We start from the raw sequence: 10,567 nt of genomic DNA on the forward strand, positions 1-10,567 counted from the left end.
CTAGACATCATGTTTTTAATTCTGAAATCAGAAAAATTTCATACCTATATCCTCTAAAGATTAATTTTTTCACATGCTGATTAAACTCACTATCATTTATCCTTTCAATAAACATCTGATTTTGTGATTATTTTAAATGCTTTTTGCTTCCAAAAAGCTCTTTAGCTTCTGAAGTTTTCAGTAGGTAAGTTGATTTTTGCTTACTCACATTCAAGCAGCCCAGGTTATAAAAAGAGCTTCTTTGGCATACTGATTTACTCCATAAAACTTTTCTTTTAACTCAGATGGTTGTAGAATTTTGTCATATGCAATCCCCAGGGTTGCAAAACACTTCTCTGTTGTGGTAGCTACCACTTCCCCAAGCTACAAGCAGTGCAATCAGAAGCAAAGTATCAATTATTTTTCTTCTTTTTATATTGGCAGAAGCATTACCCTCTTCATTATTGGCTTCTTTGCCAGAATTCTATATACCAACAGCACATGTTCTATTCCTTGGCTGGCACCCCCTGAGGGCTATGAGTTCTTTCTTGTGGCAATTAGTCTAGCTGAAACTTAGCCCAACTTTTACGCTTACATTCCATTTCACAGTTAATCCTTTTGACAGCAACCAATTTTCTACACATATTTAGACTGCAATAAAAACTATTTTAACAACAGGCAGTAAAAGTTTTATGCATCATAGTGCAACCTATACATGAGATAGCAATTATAAGTAGGAAGTAAATTCAAAGTCTAGCATTCTGTAGCTTTTTGGGATTAAATCTTATGGACTTCTTTTAGATCTGGACATGTCTGTCCAGAAATCCAAATTCATCCTATTTTCAGTCTAGAGTACATCTTGTTGGATCCCTGGGAGTTAATGCAATACCTTCAAGATCTTACAATTAAATTACTTCACTTTATAGATGGAGAGCTGAACCCAGGAAAAGCTAAGTGATATACCTAAAATCTTATGGCTAATTAATGACAGAGTGATGACTTGAACCTCCTTATTTATAATTAGTCCACTATTATTTCCCTTCATTCTGTTTCCTCCATTTCTCATTAAAGTGTAACTCTTGTACTCTCCTGGGAACAGAGCATCAAATTGTTCCCCTCTTGGTTTTTCCAGCTTCTGAGGTCTACAAATACAAATGGACAAAATTAGAGTTATCAAAAAATTTAATATTATTATTCATCTATCAGACTCTGTAGTTGTGATGGAAGAGGGGAGGGATGGTGATTTGAGAAGATATAAATGAGACATACAGCCTTTGCTGATCCTTTTGTATGAACTCATCACAAGACACTATCCAGGGGTACAATGTGTACTAATGTCTCGGACATAAGACCAGCCGCACAAGGGTACTCATAGGACAAGGTCATTTGTAGACATACAATGCAGGCTGAGTATACCAGCACACTCTAAAAGACTTTCTCTTTCACTCTTTCCCTCAAGGAAGGCTACTTATGACTTGTGTGTGCATTTGACCATGGTCCTAACCACAAAAGAGGAAGTCACCCAGGAACAAGAAACCAGTGCAGCTGTGTGACATCATTGTGATATGATCCTTCTTTTCTTCTTTCTGAAGCACTATGCAGCTGCATGGACACCAAACTCTGACCATCTTCTACAAATCACCAGTAGAAACTCTGTTTTGCCCTGTGTGTATGTGGTGACTGAAAGCAGATCCAGTATGGGAGAAAAATGTGTTCATTTTTCAGAACTGCTGGGTGAAGTTGACTCATCCACTTGCCCACCATCTAAAACCCAATTACATTGCCTTTACTACTATCTTAGCAATTGCGTGAATTAGAGCTGTGCTAGGTCGGAAAGAGAGGAAAAAATAGTTCAGCAAAACAGACATATTAACAAAATATGACAAAGTATGCAATGTTCCACAGTCAGTCCCCCTGCAAAGAAAAGGAAAACATTTCCTTCTATCTTCTTTAGCGTCAACTTTGATCATCATAATTTTTCAGCATTTAGTTTGTTGAGGTTTTTGTTGTTGTTGTTATTTTACTTACATTGTGGTAGTTATTGGATATATTGTTTTCCTGATTCTGCTTACCTAACTTTGCATCAGTCATACAATTCTTCATATTCATCCTTTCTTACGTTATAGAACTATAACTATTACATTGATGTAACACATTAAAAAAAACTATTTTACAATCAATGGGCCTTTCTTTTAATGTAAACTTTTCAAATAGTGCTACAAGTAATCATATCATACTGCTACCAACTTTAACACCCCAGGCCTATTTCCCAATTTCTTGCTTCTTATCATGAAATACTTGCTGTTCATTCAGTCATGTCTGACTCTTTGCGACCCTATGGACCATAGCACAATAGGCCCTTCTATCCTTTGCTATCTCTCAAAGTCTGTCCAAGATCACATTATGCTACATGATACTTTATAGGAAAACTCAATTCTATATTTTTCCCTTATCCACTTGATTAATTAGGTCATAGTATGGAATATTCACACAAAGTAAAGAGTTTTCTTCTTATGAGCTTCATAACACAGTTCTAATAAATAATCTTGATTTATATATATATATATGTGTGTGTGTGTATGTGTACATATATATGCACACATACGTGTATATGGACTTTGAAAGTAAAAAGCAGTATTTTACAGACAACCAATGTATTTCATCATGCATCTAAATTATTGCTTTAGAGAAGCTTCAAACATCTTATATGGAAAACAAAGATTTTGATATGGAAGAGACATCAGAGGCCATATATGAAGCCTTCCTTTCATAGATGAGGAAACTGAAGCCCAGAAAGCTTAAGTGATTTGCCCAAGGTCAAATATGTATTAAACATTAAAGGCATGGATTTAATGAAGGCAGGGCTAGTGACGCTGGAGTAAGGCTCTTTTCATTAACCACACAGAAAGAATTTAATATACAGGAAATTATGCCTAGGAGAGATATCTTATTAATAACATTTAAATATGTAATAACATTTCCTCCCTCAAAATAGTTTAATATTAAACTAATAAAATTCCTTCACTAATATAGATATGTATATTTAATGCAGTTTTACTGGTTCTTTCCCAAGTCTGAATGTCATAAAAGAAAGAAAATCTGGTGGGCTTATTATTAACATTGTGAAATAGTATAGATGACTAAGCAGGAAAGAATTGCTAGTGAAGTTGTCTATCCTTCATTTAGGCATTTGGCTTTACGTAGAATTTTATTTTATTTTATTATTTTTAAAGCAATTGGGGTTAAGTAACTTGCTCAAGATTACACAGCCAGTTATTTCTGGGTGTGGTGCTAAGTATCAGAGCCCGGGTTTGATCCCAGGTCATCCCGACTCTGGGGCCGGTGCTCTTACTTGCTGTGCTAGCTGGCTGCCCCTTTACATAGAATTTTAGCCAATCTTCTCTATTCCCAGATCATTTTGCAATTAGTTGCTTGCTTAAGTCAGTTACTTAAAAATTGTAGTGAATGTGATAGCCAGAATTAGATAATATGCTTTCTTTTGGTGGCAATTCCCTGGGTAATTGGAAATAGTATCCATCAAGTACCTACATTACTGCTACAAAGAGTTGAGCAGGCAAACAGTAATGACCAGAAGACACTGTGTCCATTCTACTTGCTAAAATGCTTCCCTCTCCCCCCCACCCCCCCGACCTGGATCTAAATGTGGAGAAACTTTAAGAATTCCCTAGGGATGCTTCCTGGGTATGAAATTTGTACTAGAACAGATGTAGGAGTCTTATCTCAGTCTTCAGCCTCTATGCCACCACTGGCACAGAATCAGAAGCTGGCTCCAGATAACTCTAGGTAAAGAGCCCTGGAATCCATTGCACTCACCTCTGTTCTCTTGGACTCAATCTATTACTTCGTAATCATTCTTGTTCAGGAGTCCAGGTCAAAGGGCTTTCAGACAGTAGCATCATCAGCAAAGGCATTAGTACTCAAATAGTTGGCTCATCTAATGATTAGCTAGATTATTATCCACAAAGTAAGATATGTAGGGTAAAAGAAAAAGAAATTATTTTTATTATGACTCTGTATTTAAGAAAAGCTTAAATATACAGATCAATTCACATCAGATTTTTTTCAGACTTAAATTGCCTATTTCTTGGGGGGGGGGGGTTGGCAGCAAGCACCCTAGCATACCCAGGATGGCTGCTTGTACAGGTTCTTTGATCTGCTTTTCTAAAGGAAAGCAATTCAAAAAGAGCTAACAATCTTTGTTTATTAAACATATATTATTTACCTAGTTCAGGGAGAAAAGTCAACACCCTGAACTTCAGAGAAAATACAAACAGAAGTTACAAGCAGACAAAAAATATAGACAGAGAAAATAACACAATTAAACAGAACAACAGACAGGGCTTCTAGCTGTCTGACCATCACATACCTACATAGTTAGTTAGCAGAGAGAGAAGCACCAACATCTTGGTTTTCAAAGCCAGGGGGCTCATAGGCTGCCCAGAGTCTCATCTGGCCAAATCATGCAACTCTCCCCATAAGCAAACCCCAAAGCAAAACCTCACCTGAAGGAGTGTATAGGCCTCTCCAGGGTCAGAAGACATCACAACCTTTGTGAGTCACTGCCTAATTAAAAAGTAACAAAAGGTGTGAAAGCCCTCCTGAAAAACAAGCCTCCCCTAAGCAAGCTTCTCTTGTTGGGCTCCAAGTGAGGCCCATTAAGGGCAGGGAAGATCTTCAAATTCCCTTACCATTAGAGGGAGTGGTATCCATATAACACAAACTAAAGACAGAGCTAATCAGAGGTGGAGGATATTACAGTATAGGTAAAAATATACCTTATTTTATGTATACTTCTAAAAAAATTCTATGAAAAGAAATCTAATGCCAAATCTTACTTTTCTATTGTTACTATAAAATTACAATTACTATTGTAATTTTCTGGAAACCACATGGTTCCAGCATATTTGAATGAAGTAAAACCTTTATATCCTTTGAAGGTGATAGCTCAGTCTTTCAAGGACCTCTGATTTTTGTCAGCTTGTGGAATGCCCAGTGCAGGAAAATCCTCCACCAATGTAGATGAAATCTTTGCTTAGATAGGTTAGTAACTTGCAAGAACTGACAGTTTTCTGATAAAAGTCCAATCAAAATATGAATACAAAGTTATAAAATCTACATGTAAATATAACCTACATTTCTTTTGTTTACATTTCGCTTGTTAAAAATAACAGCTTAAGTAAGCATACACTGTATCAAAGAAGTTACTCAGTTTTTTATCCTGAAATCCTTTCTAAGTGTTCTTAGAAAGAAGTACAGAAGAACATGTTACTTGCCTTGGATGATCATGCTGTCTTTCATAATTGTCTAAGAGGCTGAGACTTTAAGAAGTGAACCTATGGGTCTGGGCTAAGAGGAGGAGACAGAAACACTACAGAGGCATGCTATAGATATAGATATGATAACTCTAAATTAGGAAAGAACCTTTGAAAATAACTTCCAGATGTAGAACTTTGATCTCATGTAAGCTTCTTGAGAGTATGGAGCAATTTTTTTTTTGCCTTTATAGCCATAGTGCCTAGCATGGTATGAGGGGCAGCATATGGCAGTGGAAAGACTATTGGCTGATCCCTGTATTACCTATCCTACTCTGGCTTTCTTCCTATTCAAATCCTACCAATTCTTCAAGAACCAACTTGAGAGTAATATCCTCCATGAAACATTCTGGGGTTACCTCAGTCCACAATGACTATTTTTCCCATTAACTTGTAATATTCATTGTCTATAACCATCATTCGACAATTAATCACATTGTGCTTCTTGATACGTTAAAATGGCTAAGACCAGTAAGATGTAGGGGAAAGGAAGGAAACTTGGACAAGGACTGGCTTGGTTATAAGGATATAAAGTAGAGGACACTTCAAGGTACTTCTGATAACTTCACTAGCTTTGTTTTAATATATGTATATATGTGCATAACATGTATATGTATATATGTATACACGTATAACTGTGTATATATGTATCTGTTTCTATTTGTGTATACATATATATATATGTACATACACATATATGCTTTGATAATCATATTATCTAAAGGGCACAAAGAGAGACAGGAGGAAGAGAGGAAGAAATAGTAGTCCTCAGTCCTCAGGACTGATACATGAGATTCATCAGACACTAAGAGGAGGAAGATGGTTAACTACAAGAGCACAGGAATACAAAAATACAGAATTGGTCAAAACAACTAGAGAATGGAGTGAGGCACTGAGAAGAAGCAACAGCACTGTTGCCATGACAACAGAAATAACTTCCAGCTGGAGATGGGAATGGGTCAGCACAAGGCTTTTTTGAATAAACATGAATAGCAATAGAAGCACAGCATCAGAGACTGTTTAAGTGATATTTAGGGTAGGAGATAAGAGGAACAATATCTACACACCCCATGGTGGTGGGAGCACGGGGACAGTATAGCTTACTGTGTATCAGGTGGAACATCTGGAAGAGGGGTAGGACTTCAGCTACATACATGAGACGTATTTGTTTTCTATTGCTTTAGCAAGAATTCTGGGAGCTTAATAAAGTGCATAGATGATGATAGGTTTCCTTAACTTTACTGCACAGAAGGGAGAATCCTGAAGTACATCTTGGCATAGCCAGTTAAGATTCCTGACCAGCACCTGCATTTATTCAATGTTGGAGTATTCAAGGACAGATTTAATCACTCCATAAACAGAGGCTTGAGTGAGTTGTTCAGTGCTCACAATTTTTAAAATAACTTTATTGAAAAATGGTTTTGGTCACATGTGTGACCCAGGAAGGACCTGATGGGTAGGTTGGAGGACCTTTTTCACCCCCATTATAGTATTTTATTTTTTCCAAATACATGTAAAGATAGTTTTTAACATTAATTTTTGTAAATTTTTGAGTTTCCATTTTTTGTCCCTTCTGCCTTCCCAAGACAGCAAGCAATCTGATATGTTATACATGTAAAATCACGTTAAACATATTTCCACATGTCATGTTAATCAGAACAAAAGGGGAAAACCATGAAAAAGAAAAAACAACAAAAAAGAGAAAACAGTATGTTTCATTCAAACTTCATAGTTCTTTCTCTGGATGTGGATAGCATTTTCTATCATGAGTCTTTTGAAATTGGCTTATTGCTGAGAATAGTTAAGTCTATCATAGTTGATCATGACACAATGTTGCTATTACTGGTACAATGTTCTCCTGGTTCTGCTCACTTCACTTAGCATCATTTCATGTAAGTCTTTCCAGGTTTTTTCTGAAATCTGCCTGCTCATCAGCTCTTACAGAACAAAAGTATTCCATAACATTCACATATCATAACTTGTTCAACTATTCCCCATTTGGTAAGCATCCCCTCAAATTTCCAATTTTTGACCACAAAAAGAACTATGATAAATATTTTTGTACATGTGGGTCATTTCCCATTTTTTATGATCTCTTTGGAATACTGACATAGAAGTGGTATTACGGGATCAAAGGGTATGCAGATTTCTATAGCCCATTGGCATAGTTCCATATTGCGCTCCAAAAGGGTTGGATCAGTTCATAACTCCACCAGTGGTAGCATTAGTGTTCTAGTTTTCCCATATCTTCTCCAATATTTATCATTTTCTTTTTCTGTCACATTAGCCAATCAGATAGGTATGAGGTGGCACGTCATAGTTGTTTTAATTTTCATTTCTCTAATCAATAGTGATTTAGAACACTTTTTCATATGACTAGAGATAGCTTTAAATTTTTCCTCTGAAAAATGTGTTCATATACTCTGACCATTTATCAATTTGTAAATGGCTTGTATTCTTATAAATTTGACTCAGTTCTTTATATATTTGAGAAATGAGACCTATATCAGAAACACTGGCTGAAAAAATTGTTTCCTATACATTTCTACTTTTCCTCTAATCTTGGCTGCATTGGTTTTGTTTGTGTAAAATCTTTTTAATTTAATGTAATCAAAATTATTCATTTTGAATTTTATAGTGTTCTCTATCTCTTGTTTGGTCATAAATTCTTCCCCTCGCCATAGTTCCAACACATAAACTATTTCTTGCTCTCCTAATTTGTTTATGGTATCACCTTTTGCATCTAAATTATGTACCCATTTTGATGTTATCTTGGTATATGGTGGGCGATGTTGGTCTATGCCTAGTTTCTGCCCTATTATTTTCCAGTTTTCTCAGCAGTTTTTGTCAAATAGTGAGTGCTTATTCCTGAAGCTAGAGTTTTTTGTTTTTTTTTGGTTTGTCAAACAGTAAATAGCTATAGTCATGGACTACTGTGACTTCTGTACCTAACGTATTCCACTGATCCACCACTCTATTTCTTAGCCAGTACCAAACAGTTTTAATTATTACCACTTCATAATATAGTTTTAGATCTGGTATGGCTAGCCCACTTTCCTTTGCATTTTTCCATTAATTCCCTTGACATACTTGACCTTTTGTTCTTCCAGATGAATTTTGTTATTTTTTTCTAGCTCTATAAAATACTTTTTGGTAGCTTGATTGGTATGACACTGAATAAGTAAATTAATTTATGTAGAATTGTCATTTTTATTATATTAGCTCAGCCTACTCATGAGCAATTGATATTTTTCCAGTTGTTTAGATTTGACTTTATTTATGTGAAAAGTGTTTTGTAATTGTGTTCATACCGTTTCTGGGTTTGTCTTGGTGGGTAGACTCTCAAATGTTTTATATTGCCTATAGTTATTTTAAATGGAATTTCTCCTTCTATCTCTTGCTGCTGGGCTTTGCTGGTAATATATAGAGTGGTGGATCAGTGGAATAGGTTAGGTAAACAAGTCATGGTAGTCTATGACTATAGTCATTTACTGTTTGACAAACAAAAAACTTTAGCTTTGGGGATAATAACTCACTATGTGACAAAAACTGCTAGGAAAATAGTAGGGCAGAAACTAGGCATAGACCAACATCTTCCACCTTATACCAAGATAAGGTCAAATGGGTACATGATTTAGATGCAAAAAGGTGATACCATAAGCAAATTAGGAGAGCAAGAAATAGTTTATGTTGGATCTATGGAGAGGGGAAGAATTTATGACCAAACAAGAGATAGAAAACACTATAAAATTCAAAACGAATAATTTGGATTACATTAAATTAAAAAGGTTTTACACAAACAAAACCAATACAACTAAGATTAGAAGAAAAGCAGAAATATCTAGGAAACAATTTTTTTTTCAGCCAGTGTTTCTGATAAAGACCTCATTTCTCAAATATATAAAGAATTGAGTCAAATTTATAAGAATACAAGCCATTCACAAATTGATAAATGGTCAGAGCATATGAACAGACAGTTTTCAGAGGAAAAAAATTAAACTATCTATAGTTGTATGAAAAAGTGTTTTAAATTACTATGCATCAGAGAAATTAAAATTAAAACAACTATGAGATACTACCTTATACCTATCTGATTGGCTAATATGACAGTAAAGGACAATGATAAATGTTGGAGAAGATGTGGGAAAACTGGAACACTAATGCAACTGCTGGTGGAGTTGGGAAGTGATCCAACCATTCTGGACAGCAATATGGAACTATGCACAAAGGGCTATAAAAACTCATACACTTTGATCCAGCAATACTATTAGAAGGTCTGTATCCCAAAGAGATCATAAAAAATGGAAAAGGACTCACATGTACAAGAATATTTATAGCAGCTCTTTTTGTGGTAGAAAAGAATTAGAAATTGAGGGGATGCCCACAAATATGGGAGTAGCAGAACAAATTGTGGTATATGAATGTAATGGAATACTATTGTTCTATAAGAAATGAGAGCAAGCAGGTTTCAGAAAAACCTGGGAAAACTTACATGAACTGACACAGAATGAAGTGAGTAGAACCAGGAGAACATCGTATCAGTAATAGCAACATTGTGTCATGATCAACTATGATAGGCTTTGCTCTTCACAGCAATAAGACAATTCCAAAAGACTCATGATGGAAAATGTTATCCACATCCAGAGAAAGAACTATGGAGTCTGAATGCAGATTGAAGCATACTATTTCCTTTTTTTTTTCTTTCTTACGGTTTTCCCCTTTTATTCTGGTTCTTCTTTCACAACATGGCAAATGTAGAAATGTGTTTAACAGTATTGTACATGTATAACCTATATCACATTGTTTACTTTCTTGTGGAGTGAGGAGAATAAGGATGGCCAGAGAAAAATCTGGAACGTAAAATCTTATAAAAATGAATGTTGAAAACTATATACTTAATTGGAAAAAAATAAGGTACTCTTAAGGGCTTGGAGGGAAAAAACAAAATGAAAAACAAAGGGCAAACAACAACAATTCAAACCACTCACTGAAGAAACTGAAGCCAAGAAAGGATAGGTGGAGTGGCTAGGTGGTGCAGTGAATAGAGCACTGGCCCTGGGGTCAGGAGGACCTGAGTTCAAATCTGGCCTCAGACACTTAACACTTACTAGCTGTGTGACCTTGGGCAAGTCACTTAACTCTAACTGCCCTGCCTTCCCTCCTCCAAAAAGAGAGAGAAAGAAAGAAAAAGAAAGAAAGAAAGAAAGAAAGGAAGGAAGGAAGGAAGGAAGGAAGGAAGGAAGGAAGGAAGGAAG

The 10,567-nt window shown here is 35.7% G+C and overlaps 1 long non-coding RNA gene across 1 annotated transcript in view; it reads right to left on the reverse strand.

Moving 5' to 3' along the window:
- Positions 1-747: 747 nt before the first annotated feature.
- LOC138167369 (uncharacterized) overlaps positions 748-10,567 on the reverse strand; it is a 31,940-nt gene continuing 22,120 nt past the window's right edge. The window contains exons 3-4 of the long non-coding RNA XR_011169871.1: positions 3,814-3,945; positions 748-1,121 (exon numbers count right to left, since the gene is read on the reverse strand). This is a non-coding gene — a long non-coding RNA (uncharacterized lncRNA). The remainder of the gene's footprint in view (positions 1,122-3,813; positions 3,946-10,567) is intronic.

The sequence above is a fragment of the Petaurus breviceps genome, unplaced genomic scaffold (genome assembly GCF_028583685.1).
Source record: "Petaurus breviceps papuanus isolate PSGF00001 unplaced genomic scaffold, PetGlider_PUasm1.0 229, whole genome shotgun sequence".
In the NCBI taxonomy this organism is placed as follows: Eukaryota; Metazoa; Chordata; class Mammalia; order Diprotodontia; family Petauridae; genus Petaurus; species Petaurus breviceps.